The sequence below is a fragment of the Cygnus atratus genome, chromosome 1 (genome assembly GCF_013377495.2).
Source record: "Cygnus atratus isolate AKBS03 ecotype Queensland, Australia chromosome 1, CAtr_DNAZoo_HiC_assembly, whole genome shotgun sequence".
NCBI classification, from domain to species: Eukaryota; Metazoa; Chordata; class Aves; order Anseriformes; family Anatidae; genus Cygnus; species Cygnus atratus.
Window position 1 is genome coordinate 116,365,454 of NC_066362.1, and position 13,020 is coordinate 116,378,473.

A 13,020-nucleotide genomic window follows, 5' to 3' on the forward strand; every position below is an offset into this window, starting at 1 on the left:
AATCTCACATCTTTCAAGTTTCTATTTTTCACTCTAAAGCCCACCCATGTTCCTTACCTGCATGTCACAGCATATGCTTCCTCCTGGAGGCAAATGGAGGCCTACTGGAAGATCACTTAGCACTTTTGTTCCCCTTTCCTTATTTCTAACAGAAGGCTGCCTAACAGAAGCAGGTCTCTGCAGTTTCTACCTGGCCTGTTTCTGTGCCTGTGAGGTGGTGAGCTAGTATCGCCCCGAGGCATTAATTCTTCTTAGTGATACTTGTGCCTGTAACAAACGGCTGTGTGATATTGTCACCTTCCTCTTGTCATCTTTTTGCTGAACTGCAAGCTCTGAGTTCTTGGGTCCTCTTCTAAGTTTTCCTTTCTCTGATCCCTTGCTCTTTGAATATACCAGAGCTGAGCTGCCTTAAAATGATCAATTGGTTACACCATGTGTACAGGTACTTTTTTATGTAAAGATGGGTACTGATTCAACAAGTATGCAAGCAGAAGCTTTTTGTTACTTCCGTGGTTTGCACAAAACCAGCTTTTCATATTTCCATACCTACATTGAATCTCCTCAGATCCATAATTCATTTTTAAAGGCTGATTATTTTAATGTGGTGTCTTGAATGGTCTTTTCAAGTACTATTTTTTCAGCTTTAAGGTGAAAAACATGGGTTGAGATTTTATCAGTACAGCATAATAAAGAATTACTTTAATTAAAATGGTATGATCCTTAATACACACATGCAAAAGCCTTGAAAAAGCCTCAGCTGATGGCAGAGCTCTGCTCCTCCACGTGTGCTGCCTCGCTATGTGCTATAGAGGGCTGTTGCTAATTTTTGTCCTCAGAGGTGCATGTCTTCTCTCACTGCCTATTAAGTTACCCTTCTGTGAATCCTCTCTAGTGAGCTGTTTGCTTTCTGTTCAGCCAGGCAATGTCAGAGAGACAACAACATGGACTGGAGAAGCAGAAACAACGGGGTAGTAGGGTGTGGGGACAACATGGTGCTTGATGGGCTGCGCTGTACAGGGCAGCTGTGGAAATGGAAGAAAATGTTTGCTGCGTGGATTGGCTGAGGGCACAGGGTATGTTGTTAGGTTGTTTCTTTCTGTATTGAGCAGTTTAGCTACATCACAGTGACCTTTATGTGTGTCTTCTCTTAAACCCCTAAAGAGATATGAAGCTGATTGTGGTGGTGGTCCTTTTTGGGTTTGGTTGTTTGGGGTTTACATGATTCTCACTTATTCTACCCTTTTTCTTCTAATGTGAAGTTAACGTATTTGGTAAAACAGCCTGGACTTCCATAAAATGAATGCAGTATCCTCAATACCTGATACAGAGAGCTGCTGCACTGGGAGTGAGTTCCTGTTTCAGATGTGCCAGGCTCCTGACAGCAGTTAAATTGGGCACAGGGCTTTTTGGGGGTAGGAGAAGCAAGGGGGAAAAGGTGAATGCACTTTCTGTGTAATTCTGAATCTGGAATCTGTTCCTGAGAGGCTGACAGTCGGAGTACATCTATCAGTCAAAACTTTATGTATGTAGAGCACACGTATGTAGGTAGATACCAGCTTGGTAACTGTGGTGTGGGTTAACGAGATGCTCCTGGATTTTGACACCCTATGGATCCACACCCATGAACCTATAATATTATATATATATATATATGTATATATATAATCTCCTATAATGCTGTTATCTTTATGCTCCTGCTGAGATGAAGGTGTGCGCCAAAGGGACAGGATTGCAGTGGGCTGTATGGTGAACCTGCTGGGGCTGGAGCTGCTGCCGCTGTTCTACTGCTGTTTGGGATAGGTTGGGAGTTTGCTAGCTGGTGATTAATCCCTCTCACCTGACAGGCAACGGGGAAGGAGGTTATGGATGCTGTCTGTCCAGACTCATGGCCTAGGTGTTCAAATTCTCTGACACCCGATGCGTGCCTAGGCCTTGACAGAGTGGCTGGTGACAGTGTGGCCTTGGCCAAGGTGTGACAGGAGCGTGTGCTTCCCCGTGCTGGAGCAGGACCCGGCTCAGTGACGTGACCCGACCCCCTGGCAGCTCTGCTGGAGGACAGTGATTGCCCGGACAGGGAGAACAGCAGGGAAGGGAGTTATCTACTGAGCAGGCAGAGTGAGCCCTGTAAGAGCAGCAAGTATTTTATTTACTGATTTATTTTGACAATCTTAACATTGCTTTGTTGGAATCCTTTCAGCCAGCAGTGTAATGCTATTCAGGTCCACAAGGTTGTGGGGTACTGTGTTAAGGTGAAAGATTCAACAGATTATTCCAAGTTGTAGATCGTGTTTTAACGATACTGTCCCAATACGTGGTGATGTAAATTGTTGCACCTTTACGCAAGGCAGTAGTACAGCTGAGTACATACAATATGTCTGTATATTTATTTTCTCATCACTATTTGACAGAAAAGATGGTATCTCACTTGTTAGTCAGCAACAAGGGCAGCTGACTTCCTCTTATATAATAAACCACTCTTAAATGTTCTCTAATCCCAACATCTCCAAACAGAGAGGAAATCAGCAGTGTTCAGAAGCAATTCACAGGCGGAGAACGATGATGGTCCATGCACGTTGCACGTACCAGCACACATAGCTCTGGTTCCCGGTGCCTGAGTATCCACAAGTGTCTCCCACGTCTCCTCCTCCACCCCAAATAACCTAAATGGCTGCTACAGGAGGGTCAGGCATGCAGGAGCTGGCATGGAGGATGAAATGTAAGCTGGCCAGAGGGCTTATTGTTTTGTAATCCCAGAAGCAGCAGCCCAGAATGAGTAAATCTGTGAGAAGCATCTCCACCTTGGCCTCCCCTAGAAACCAGCTAAGCCATATTAACCCTTCTGGGAAGTAACAGGGGCCATCTTGCTGAGTGCTTGTGTGGCGAATGGTCTTACAACCTGGGCTGTCCGACTGGCACCTTGAAAGACAGATCAAATTGCCACAAAGGGGACAAAATTTTGGACCATTGCCACTTTCTTCCAGTATCCTGCATTGGATCTAGTCTGAGTAATGTTTGCCCTTGCTCGCCTTTTATATGCAGACAGCCCCGTGTCTGGGTGTGAGGTGGCGAGGCTGCTGGGGCTTCAGGCACTCCTGCTCAGTGCTGGAAAGGCAAAGCACGTGTTTTCCCAAGGCATTTGCTAGAAAGCAGACCATCAAAAGCACACCTCTGCTTTTGATCCTCTCCATCTGCGTTAAATGCCTCCGCACAGACAGGCCCATAATGGATAGGATGTAATGAGCAGGCTTCCAGGGAACTGAAGATAAAGAAAGCAGTAGAGCACGGTTCATTCTGAAGACAGGTTGCTTTGCTTTTCCTCACTATGGCTTGTGATGTGAACTGCCTTTGGTTTTCATCTTGCTGATGGAGGGCAACATTTGCAAAAGCTGAATTTGGTGGTGGCCTAGTTGTCTTGTGACATCTCTCTTATTTACTTGTCCAATGGAGTTACAAGCAGCTATGTGTTAGTGGCTGCTCCGTTTATAAGGAAAGGCAGTAGGAGAGAGAAACTAAGCAGGATTTAAGTATGTGTATAAATCTCCCCCTCAATATTGGCTGCGATAAAGTACAAACTCTACAAATATTTTAAGGAAAATGTTGTTTCTTGTGTGCTTCCCATCAGTTCAAAGCTCCTTGTCAAAGGCAGGAAAGCACTACACTTTGCTTTTTTTTCCAGTCTTTTAATTGAGCTGTAGTGAAGTTACACAGCCAACATTAGGGCTGGGAGCTGCCGTATTTAGTTGTAGACTCTCGTAAGTGAGCTGTCGCAGGCTGCTTCTGCCAGTCCAGGCAGAAAAAGTTCTTGTGATGCTGATTCAGGCTCTTTGCTGGCATTTGTGTTTCCTCCATCCACGCAAGCGTTTTCATTTACATGGTGGCATTTGAGACGACGAATTTATTTGAGCTAAATCCTGCTCAGACAGAGCATTGTGGTGACTGGGGTGTGTGTAATCGTCCCTTAAGGATTAGCAGCCCCACACTGCTGACAGGGCTGCGGTTACCTCTCTTCATAGGTAAGAGAGGGCCACAGATTGAGGACTGCAGACCTAACAGCCACCCAGGCTGCAGAAGTGGGGTCCACTGGGCCCTGTGGGCTGCAGAGCCAAGGCAGCCCTCCAGGAGCTTCCCAGGGGAAAATCCTTCCCATTGTGGAAGGATTTCTTCGCACATCATCTGCAACTTGTAATGTTGGAGCAAGGAACACAAAGTCATTTTACGCACAAGTGGGTAAGGCTGCGAGGCGTTACTTCCAGCAACTGCACAAAAATGAGACATGAAGAAAATGCAATCGATGCTGAACGGGTGTGCTGAGCTCTTTCTCTTTGTTAGATCCTTTTCCCTATTATTCTGCTTTGCTCTTTTCATGCTATACCCAGCATCTAATCATGTGACTCCCATTATTTACAAAGATTTATTCAAAATGTCCAGTATTGTAAAGGTGTATATAATTCCTCCCTTCCTTCCCTCTTTCTCTTTTTAAAGACACTGAAGGTTTCCAGTACTTTTTTTGGGGCCATAATGGCATAATCTGTTTATTATGCCGTACAGAAGGATGAGGAATCATTGCTTGCCGTCTCTGCCAGCAGGGAAGTTTTGAGCAAGACTCACCGCCTGGCCACAATAAACGAGTTTTCCTGGCAAACCCCATATCTGTTATCAGATGAATTTAGTGGCTCACTAAAGGACAGGAAAGACTTTCTCAGATCGCTAAGAGGTGCTTACATGAAAGGGCTTTTGAATATCCTGAAGCTGTGGGGTGTGGACAGGACAGCGTTTACGCACCGACAAGTGTAACTCTGTGATTTTGATGAGAGAAACATGCTCAGACCAGGGCAGGCCCCTGTCAGACTGGGACAACAAAACCACCCCCAGCCCAGGACTGCAGCAAGACGCGAGACCTGCAGGCTCGTTGTTTCCTGAGGCCACGCACTCTCCTCCTGGCAGCCGTACAAGAAGGCAGTTGGCCTATCTAAATTAAGCACGGCACATAATGGAACATAAATTATTCCTGTTAACTTCAGTGCGATAACATGGTTAGGGAGAACAAATTGCACTCAAGCAATATTTCTTTCTTTTTTTTTTTTTTTTTTTCCTCAGTCTCTGAGGGATCTCTGAGGGATCTCTCAGCGAAGCAACCCCTGGAGCTAATATTAGGCCTGGGAATTTCACGGGCACTAATAGGATTAGGCACATGACTTCCTTTTCATTCTGATGGGAGTCAAGTGTTTAGTTCCCTTGGGCTTCTTTGAGATTTCAGCTCAGATTCGGAAGCGGCACCCACATGGCTGTAGACCCAAATTTGCCTCTCTGGGGCAAGGCTCACGGTGCCTTTCCATCTGAAATATGTTGTTCAGCACAGCTGACAAATACTCTGCAACACACAGGATGGTAAAAATAGTGGACGCTTTGCAGTGCTGCTAGAGGACTCTGCATGTAAGCAGCATCAGACTTTGGAAATATTTACAGCCTGATTACTGAGGGGCTGTGGAGTTCAAAGCAAGAAGCAGTGACAGACCTCGTTGTCGTTTCTCACACGTCGATGTTATCCTTTGTTTTACAGCTGTCTTAGTAGCTTTATTACTGAGAGCATCAACGATTAATGGGATCAGATCCTGAAACAGAAGCTTGTGGCAGAAAAAGCCTGTGTTGCCTGTACGTAGCCGTGATCTTAAACATTATGGTACTGTTGTGTGCTTGGCTGCTTGGTCCACCTTCTCTGCACAATCACACAACTGTGGCAACTCTCAGTTTAACCCTCTGAGGGGTGCTGCTATCATGGCATTTAAGGCATCAGGCCTTGTCTTCAAAAGGGAAGGTTAGTGATAACAAAGCAAATTGCCATTTGATGGTGTTGTAAGGAAAAACTCTCCTTCTGATGGGACTGGCTCCTGAGAGTGCTTCAAATGCCAAAAACCCATGTAGCCTCTGGGCTGTACTGCAAAACTAACTTCATTTCATTCTTCCTATCCAGCTAGAGGTTAAACCAAACATCACTTTCTGGGGACAGAGAACGAGCCAGTGTTCATGTCCTCTCTCCTTTGGGAAGTTACTACCCCATCGACAGGGGTCAAGGCAGAAGCACAGGCCTGAGTGGCATTGCCACCTCCAGGAGAGAAAGGAGCAAAGCACGGCTGTTCCTACACAGCTCTCTTGGTACAGGGGAAAGGTATAAGACTGGCACAGAATTCTGCATAATGTAGCTAAAACACGGTTGTCTTGTGCCTGTTTTCAGGGTGCTGCAGTTCTCTACAAGCTGAGGGATATATGGAGTCAAGGGGTACACATTTGAAATCACAGGATTTAAAAATGAAGAGGCAAGAGCACTTGTAGTCATGAAATCAGAACAATGATCTCATTTGAACTATTTTCACAAAGTAAATCCAAGAATGTGACCATCTCTCCGTGCTCAGTTTCTGTTTTTTACTGCTCTGGGGCCATATTTTACTTTGCACCCGCTCCCCAAAATGAGCACATCTGGCATCTTCAAAATCAGATTCCTGTGCACACACACAAGCAGTCCTCCCTCTGCCCCAACTTCACCCAAGGATGCTGTGTTTGGTTCTCTCTCATGTCACTGCAGAACACGGTGCTACTTGTGCAGAGCAGGAAAAAAATTAGGACTCTGAAGTGGAGGGCTCCTGCCTCAAAATTCACTTCTAGGCTTATCCTGATGGCTCTCTGGGCCTCTTCTTCAGACTTCATTACTGTGGTAATACTTCCATTTTGCCACCCAGGGAGGACCTGCCTAAGGCAAGCTTGCAAGGGAATCTGATTTCTAATTAATATTGCATTTTAATTTAATAACTAATAGCTTTTGACACGCTAATTTTGAAATGAGCTTTCCCTTGATGAATTTAGAGAAGAGTATTTAAATAATGCTGTAACTCAATTTAAGAGTCCTTCCTTCCCTTTTCTCATCAAGTTTTAATTATACCTTGGACCTGTGAGCTCTTCCCCAGGCTGGTGTGATGGACAAACAGAAGTATTTATCGCCTGAAAAATCAAATTAGAAATTTTACAGTCTAGCTCGTAACAACTTCACCTGTCCTCTTTAGAAGCTCATCCTAAGCAGGAGGATAAATGAAGAGGAGGAGTAACAACCCACAATTACTCTGTTAGGATATGTTTGTGCAAAGATGTAATTAGTTGGTAAACGCTTGTTTTATGAATGCTTCAGTATGTTTTCTAAAGTGACTTCTAGATATGACCACACACCTACTTCCCTAACAGTTTGTTAGGTGAAAATAGGTGTTTGTTAGGCATATCTGTGAATATACACTGGATAATTGTCTGCCATCCTGTCTGTACAGTAGCCAGCTGAAGGAGTACGAGTGCATGGACCACAATGTACAGCTGTTAACACAACGTCAGCAGCAGTGGATTACCTCCAGAGTTGCAAAATGGGAGTTCTTTGGCTGTGGCACGGGTTGGATAAATCACGGTCTCTTTAAGCCTCCACTGCAGGTCACGACAGGTTGCTTGTGTCTGACAATGCAGTCATCTCGCGCACGATGATAGCAAAGCCCCTGTACTCCAGTTGTACATGGGAACATCCCCTGATGGTGTCTTTCCTTTTTCCAAAGTACAGCCAGTGTTCAAATTTTTACCTTTCTCAGCTTCTAACTCCTCTCAGGGTAGTTAAACTTTCCTACCAAAGTCCAAAAACTACTTTGGGGTGTGACTGCCCTGGGACTCTGCCTTGGACTCTCTCCCACTCTTGGCATAAATGAGAAGGAAATTCCTCATACGAGCCTCTTCTCTCGTGGGCTAGGATAATTGCTTTCCATTTTCAGGTAGCAATATCTGGCTGATCTGCATTAGGTGCTATGACTGCACACTCAGCAGGGCTGGTTAGCATGAAAAAGGGGGCTGCTGAGGGAGCGGGTTCAGAGGCAGGTAATGCAGACAAGTGGCATCCACAAAATGCTGGGGAGAGTGTCAGGTGCTATTGCTTTGGATCTTGAAGTTCGAGACCAGCTAAGTAGCCCTGGGGCCTCCCTGGTGGCAGCTGAAGTGCTTCTGTTTTGCAGCTTGGGCCCAAGACTGACATCCTGAGAAACTGGTGGGGTTTGAAGACCTTCTCTTTGTGCTGCCAGCTGACTTTGTTTCTGCCTGGGGAGGAAGCATGCTGGCTGAAAAGTTGTTTGGATTTCAGCAGAGCTGTAAAAGGCTGTGAGATCATTGCAGTATTGCTAGTTAGTTTCTAAATAAGTGTGAGCGACTCAGGAAACATACACATGATGTGCTGAGGTGAGGAACAGAAGGCAAGTATAAGGATGGCTCAACTGCAAACATGACTGGGTCGAATTCCTCTGATCTTCAGAATTAACTTGGAGTAAAAGACGGCCTGTCTACTCTTTCCTCTTCTTTCACTTAATTCATGTGGTATAGATGGAGAAGCGCATTTGTTTGCACCACTGGACACCTATCATTATCCTCCTGAACATAATTTGAACAACTTCTTCTTTACCAAGGTGGATAAGTGTACTTGTAACATCCTCAGCATTTGATCTGTGAATTCAAATGCTGTTCTCCTCATGCTTGCAAGGTAAAGCTGCCTCTGATAACTCAAACTTGCTGCCTTTTTGTAGCATCTTCCCCTGATGAGCAGGATTTTTGAGAGCTATTCAAAGCAAGCTACCTGGGAGAAGAGGAAGGCTTGTCGTAAGGAGTGCTAGAAAGAGAAACTTTGCCAGGAAAGGAAATCCAGGTTTCTTTGAGTCCCACAAAATGAAGACTGATATTGAAAAGATTATAATGATTATGGCAGAGAAATAGCATTCTACTTATCCTCCCTTCCAGGCTAGGCAGCATCTCCCTCTCCTTGCTCCAGCTGCTCTGCCCTGGCTCGCCAGCCAATTTTTCTGTAGAGCTCCTTTCTTAAATTATTTCTCTTTCCTTTTCTCTTCACTTATTCAGGCTGTAACTTTTCCCACATTGCCTCGGAGGTTTGTCATGTCACACACCACTTCCACCTTGTCCCTCTGGTTTGTCTTGGAGGTCACTTAGGGGTTCCCCACCTGCAGCTCTTCACCAATTACTATCACTTCCCCGTACCTTCATAACTGTCTGGTGACGTCTAGGTAGTTCACACAACACATTATTTTCTGTTGCTGAAACTCAGACAGACATCTGAGGAGGGAATGAGAATACTCATGAATAGAGCTGGTACGGAAATGGATTCCCCATACTGCTTTGTTGCTATTAAATTTCAGTCAACTACTCTTTCTCAACAATGCGAAATAAAAAGTCAAAGTTATGTTTGGTATGTATAGCTAAAGACTTGTGGCTGACACTAATTTAAAAACACAAGATGCTTTTTAAAGTGTTAATTTTGAAAAAGAATTCACTTTGCCCTGTTATAAAAGAATTTTCCCAAGTGTCAAAAACCTAACATTTTCTTCTATACTTTTGCACATGGCTGTGAATTTGTAAAATCAGTTAAATGAAAACAGACTTACCTACTGAAAACTCAGTTAAAAATAACCTACTGTATGCAGAAGTGTTTTAGTGGCCATGACCCAGAGATGACAAAAAGTTAAGAATGACTCCAGCATTAATTTTTAATTGCTTTTATATAAAAATACATTAATCATAGAGTGAATCCACCGTGTTTTTTCTCTTGTAGTACAATAGTGCAAAAAGCCATTGCTAAGCTGATATCAAATGGGCCTATCAGTGGCTTCTGGTTTCAATGATATTTTAACCTTAAAACCTCAAAGTCTAGGCAAAGAAATACAAGTACTTTAAGTGCAGAAGAATGACTTCAGTTAGTTATTTAATGGGGCAGACATATTGTGTCTCATTTTTACAGTCGTTTGATTAATGGGAATGGTCTGAAAATGCCTCTAAAGATGATGACGTCTGTTGACAGGGTTTGTGTGTTTGCAAGTGTGGTTCATGGGTGGGCCACAAGCTGGCGGCACCAGACTACGTGTTCTGGTGTCACTGCTTTGACAAAGCTGACATGAAAGCATAAAAGTAGATATTTGCTTCTATGTCTGACTCTTTGTGTAGCTTTTACTTTACTTTGGGGTAGGGCTTCCTTTAGCACTTGTGTAAACCTTAGTTACAGTTAATAAGTAAACCTTTTAATCCCAAATGCTGTACAGAATGAATTAGAAGAGCAACTGCAGTCCATCTCACTGGAAGTCCACAAACTTCACTATTCATTTTTCCCAAAAAATTAATTATCAAAGCTGTCAGAGAAAAATGTGAGAAATCGCTACAAACAAGTATTTCTGTTCTAACCCAATCATTTGAAAAAATCCCTTAAACTTTTCCCATAGGTAGAAGTTGACACTATCTTGAAGAAGGAGGCTTTCTACAAAAATTCCCTTTGATTTTTGTTGCCAGACCTTACTATTGTCCAGATAATGATAAACTTAGACATCGTAACATTCATTCTGCCTGTGAAGCATCTCTTCTGAGTCAGACAGGTTTTTGAATTTTTGGCAACATACCAAATGTGTAAGCTGTCTCCTAACATTTCATGGAAATCCCAGAACTGTTCATCCGCCTACAAGCTTCTGTTTTCAATGGTGGTGATAACAAGTCAAAGCCAAGGTATTGTTGTATGGATATCCCTGGCATAATCCTACACTAAGCAGTCTCAGGAAAACCAGCCCAACCTGTTAAATGACTGGATGTTGTAAAAACAAGAGAAGCTGGGCACAGTTTAACTGGTACTAATTTTTGTGCCTACATTGAAGAGTTCTGGGAAGACATCTTCAAGACCATCCACACAATTAAATTAAAATTAAATCAAAAAGTTTTCATAATGATGATCTAAACCATTTAGATACTGTCCTGGGTCTGGCTGGGATGGAGCTGACTTTCTTCATAGCAGCCGTGTAGCACTGTATTTTGAATTTGTGATGAAAATGGTGTTGATAACACACTAATGCTTTGGCTACTGCTGAACAGTGCTTGCACTTCATCAAGGCCTTCTCTTTTTCTCGCTCTTCTCCTGCAGTGAGGAGGTTGGAGAAGGAGATTGGGAGGGGACAGAGCTGACCAAAGGGCCATTCCATACCATATAATGGCACGGTCAGCAGGCAAAGCCCAGGTAGAGGAAGAAAAAAGTGCTTTCAGCTTCCAGGGTGGCTGCTGTTCTGAGACTGGCTCAGCATCAGTCTGCCTGTAGGAGGTGGTGAGTGATTTTCTTCCTTCATTTTTTGTCTTTTTCCTTCACCTATTAAGCTGTCTTTATTTTGACCCGTGATTATTTTCAGGTTTATTCTTCTTATTTTCTCACCCCATCCTGCTGTGGTTGGGGTGGTGAGTGAGCCGCTGAATGGCTGCTCTGCTGCTGGCCAGGGTCAACCCACCGCATGAAATGGAAAGAGATGTTACAGCAGGGCTAGACATAGAGAATAAAGATGTGCTTTTTCTTGAAATATCATTATTTGGAGGTCACCAAATAGGAGCAGCAGGATATGTGGATTAGAGGGAACAAGAGATTTTATGCTCGTGCTTTACTGTCACTGCTATCAAATCCTGGGATCCTACGATCTACGATGATACTCCGAGGCCTTCGTTATCTTAAAGGCTGTCAGGCAATCAGTCAAAAACTGGAGAAACAGAGTCCAATTACACCGCTGTTTTATCTCCATCCTGACCAAAACCTGGCACGAGAATTTTATTTTCCTCCTCTCACACCCTTGCCTGCTGTGGATCATTTTCCTTCCTCAACATCATTCTCTGTCTGTCTGTCTTCTCTCTCTGCCCCGGCCCAAAATAGGACAGTTGATATAATCTTCAAATGCAGCAGGAAGATTATAAAACATGGGTTCCCCCCTATAATGGACTTTCCATCAAAACATAAGGGAATTAGCGATATAATTTAACTGCTTTCCTTCCTTTTTTTCCTGCATATTTGAAAGACTTTCAACAAGAATTGTCCCAGTAGGGCCCCGAAGACTGACATCATATGTTAGCATTTAGTGTTTTAACAATGGGCCAGGGTTTAATTAACCTCCTAGCCCTTTGGGAGACCTGAGACAGAGGATCCAGTTCCTCACAAAACCACTGCTGCTTCTCTTGCAGTTACTGAGCTCATTAATTTCTCTGATACTGTACTTAGGCCTACAGCTATATTTTATTTTGGTCAACTTAAAGTGCTAAATATTTTAGAGAGATAATGAAATTCCTTGTCCTGCCTTGCAGAAACCATCATTTAAACAAACCAGTAAGAGAAAAAGAGCTGAAAGGAAAACGAGGAAATCGAAATTCAGGAACAGAAAGAGGGGTCAAATATGTTGGCTTCCTGCATTTATTTGTCACCTGTGACATGTGGGTTTGCATTTCAAAACATACAGAACAGGACAGAAGGGAACAAAGAGAAATTTAACCCTTTAATTATTTACATTAACCACCATATGATATATATATATATATATAGCACATCTCAAACCAGCTCCTTGCTCTGACACAACCCCATCTTTCAAGTCAGACTTCATCCCTCCTCCAGGAGGCAGAGGTCCCAAAAGCCACAGAAACTGCCCATGAAACATCTAGCCTGACACAAGCCGTATAGCATGAGTCATGTTATACTGATGGGACTGCCTGATGGCAGTGACTATCGGCTATATAAATCTTTTACTCATCAGTAAGAGCAAATATTACAGTGGAAGACTAACAATTGCAGCCATGAAAACTTTTGATGAAGACAATTTTAAATTCTGTATGGCGCCCTACAAATCCCACTCAGAGAGAAGAGAAATTGGGGGAAAGTGACCAGGCTACAAGATCAGCGTGGATATACAAAGTAAAAGTAGGAGAAATAAATGTCAGCTATTGCTTTTGAAACAGTTAATACTCAAACTGCAGTAAAAGAAAGTTATCACGAAGAGCAAGCACAGTCTGCATTTTCAAAAGTGACAAGTGAGTTTGTGTCCCTTGTTTTGGGAGAGAGAGGGAGCTCATTTTTCCAAGTTTGCTTTATCTCAGGCACCCTGAACCCTGGTTCTGTAAGCATCCATCTAAGGGAGTCACGGCCCCCATTCAGACAGCACACTG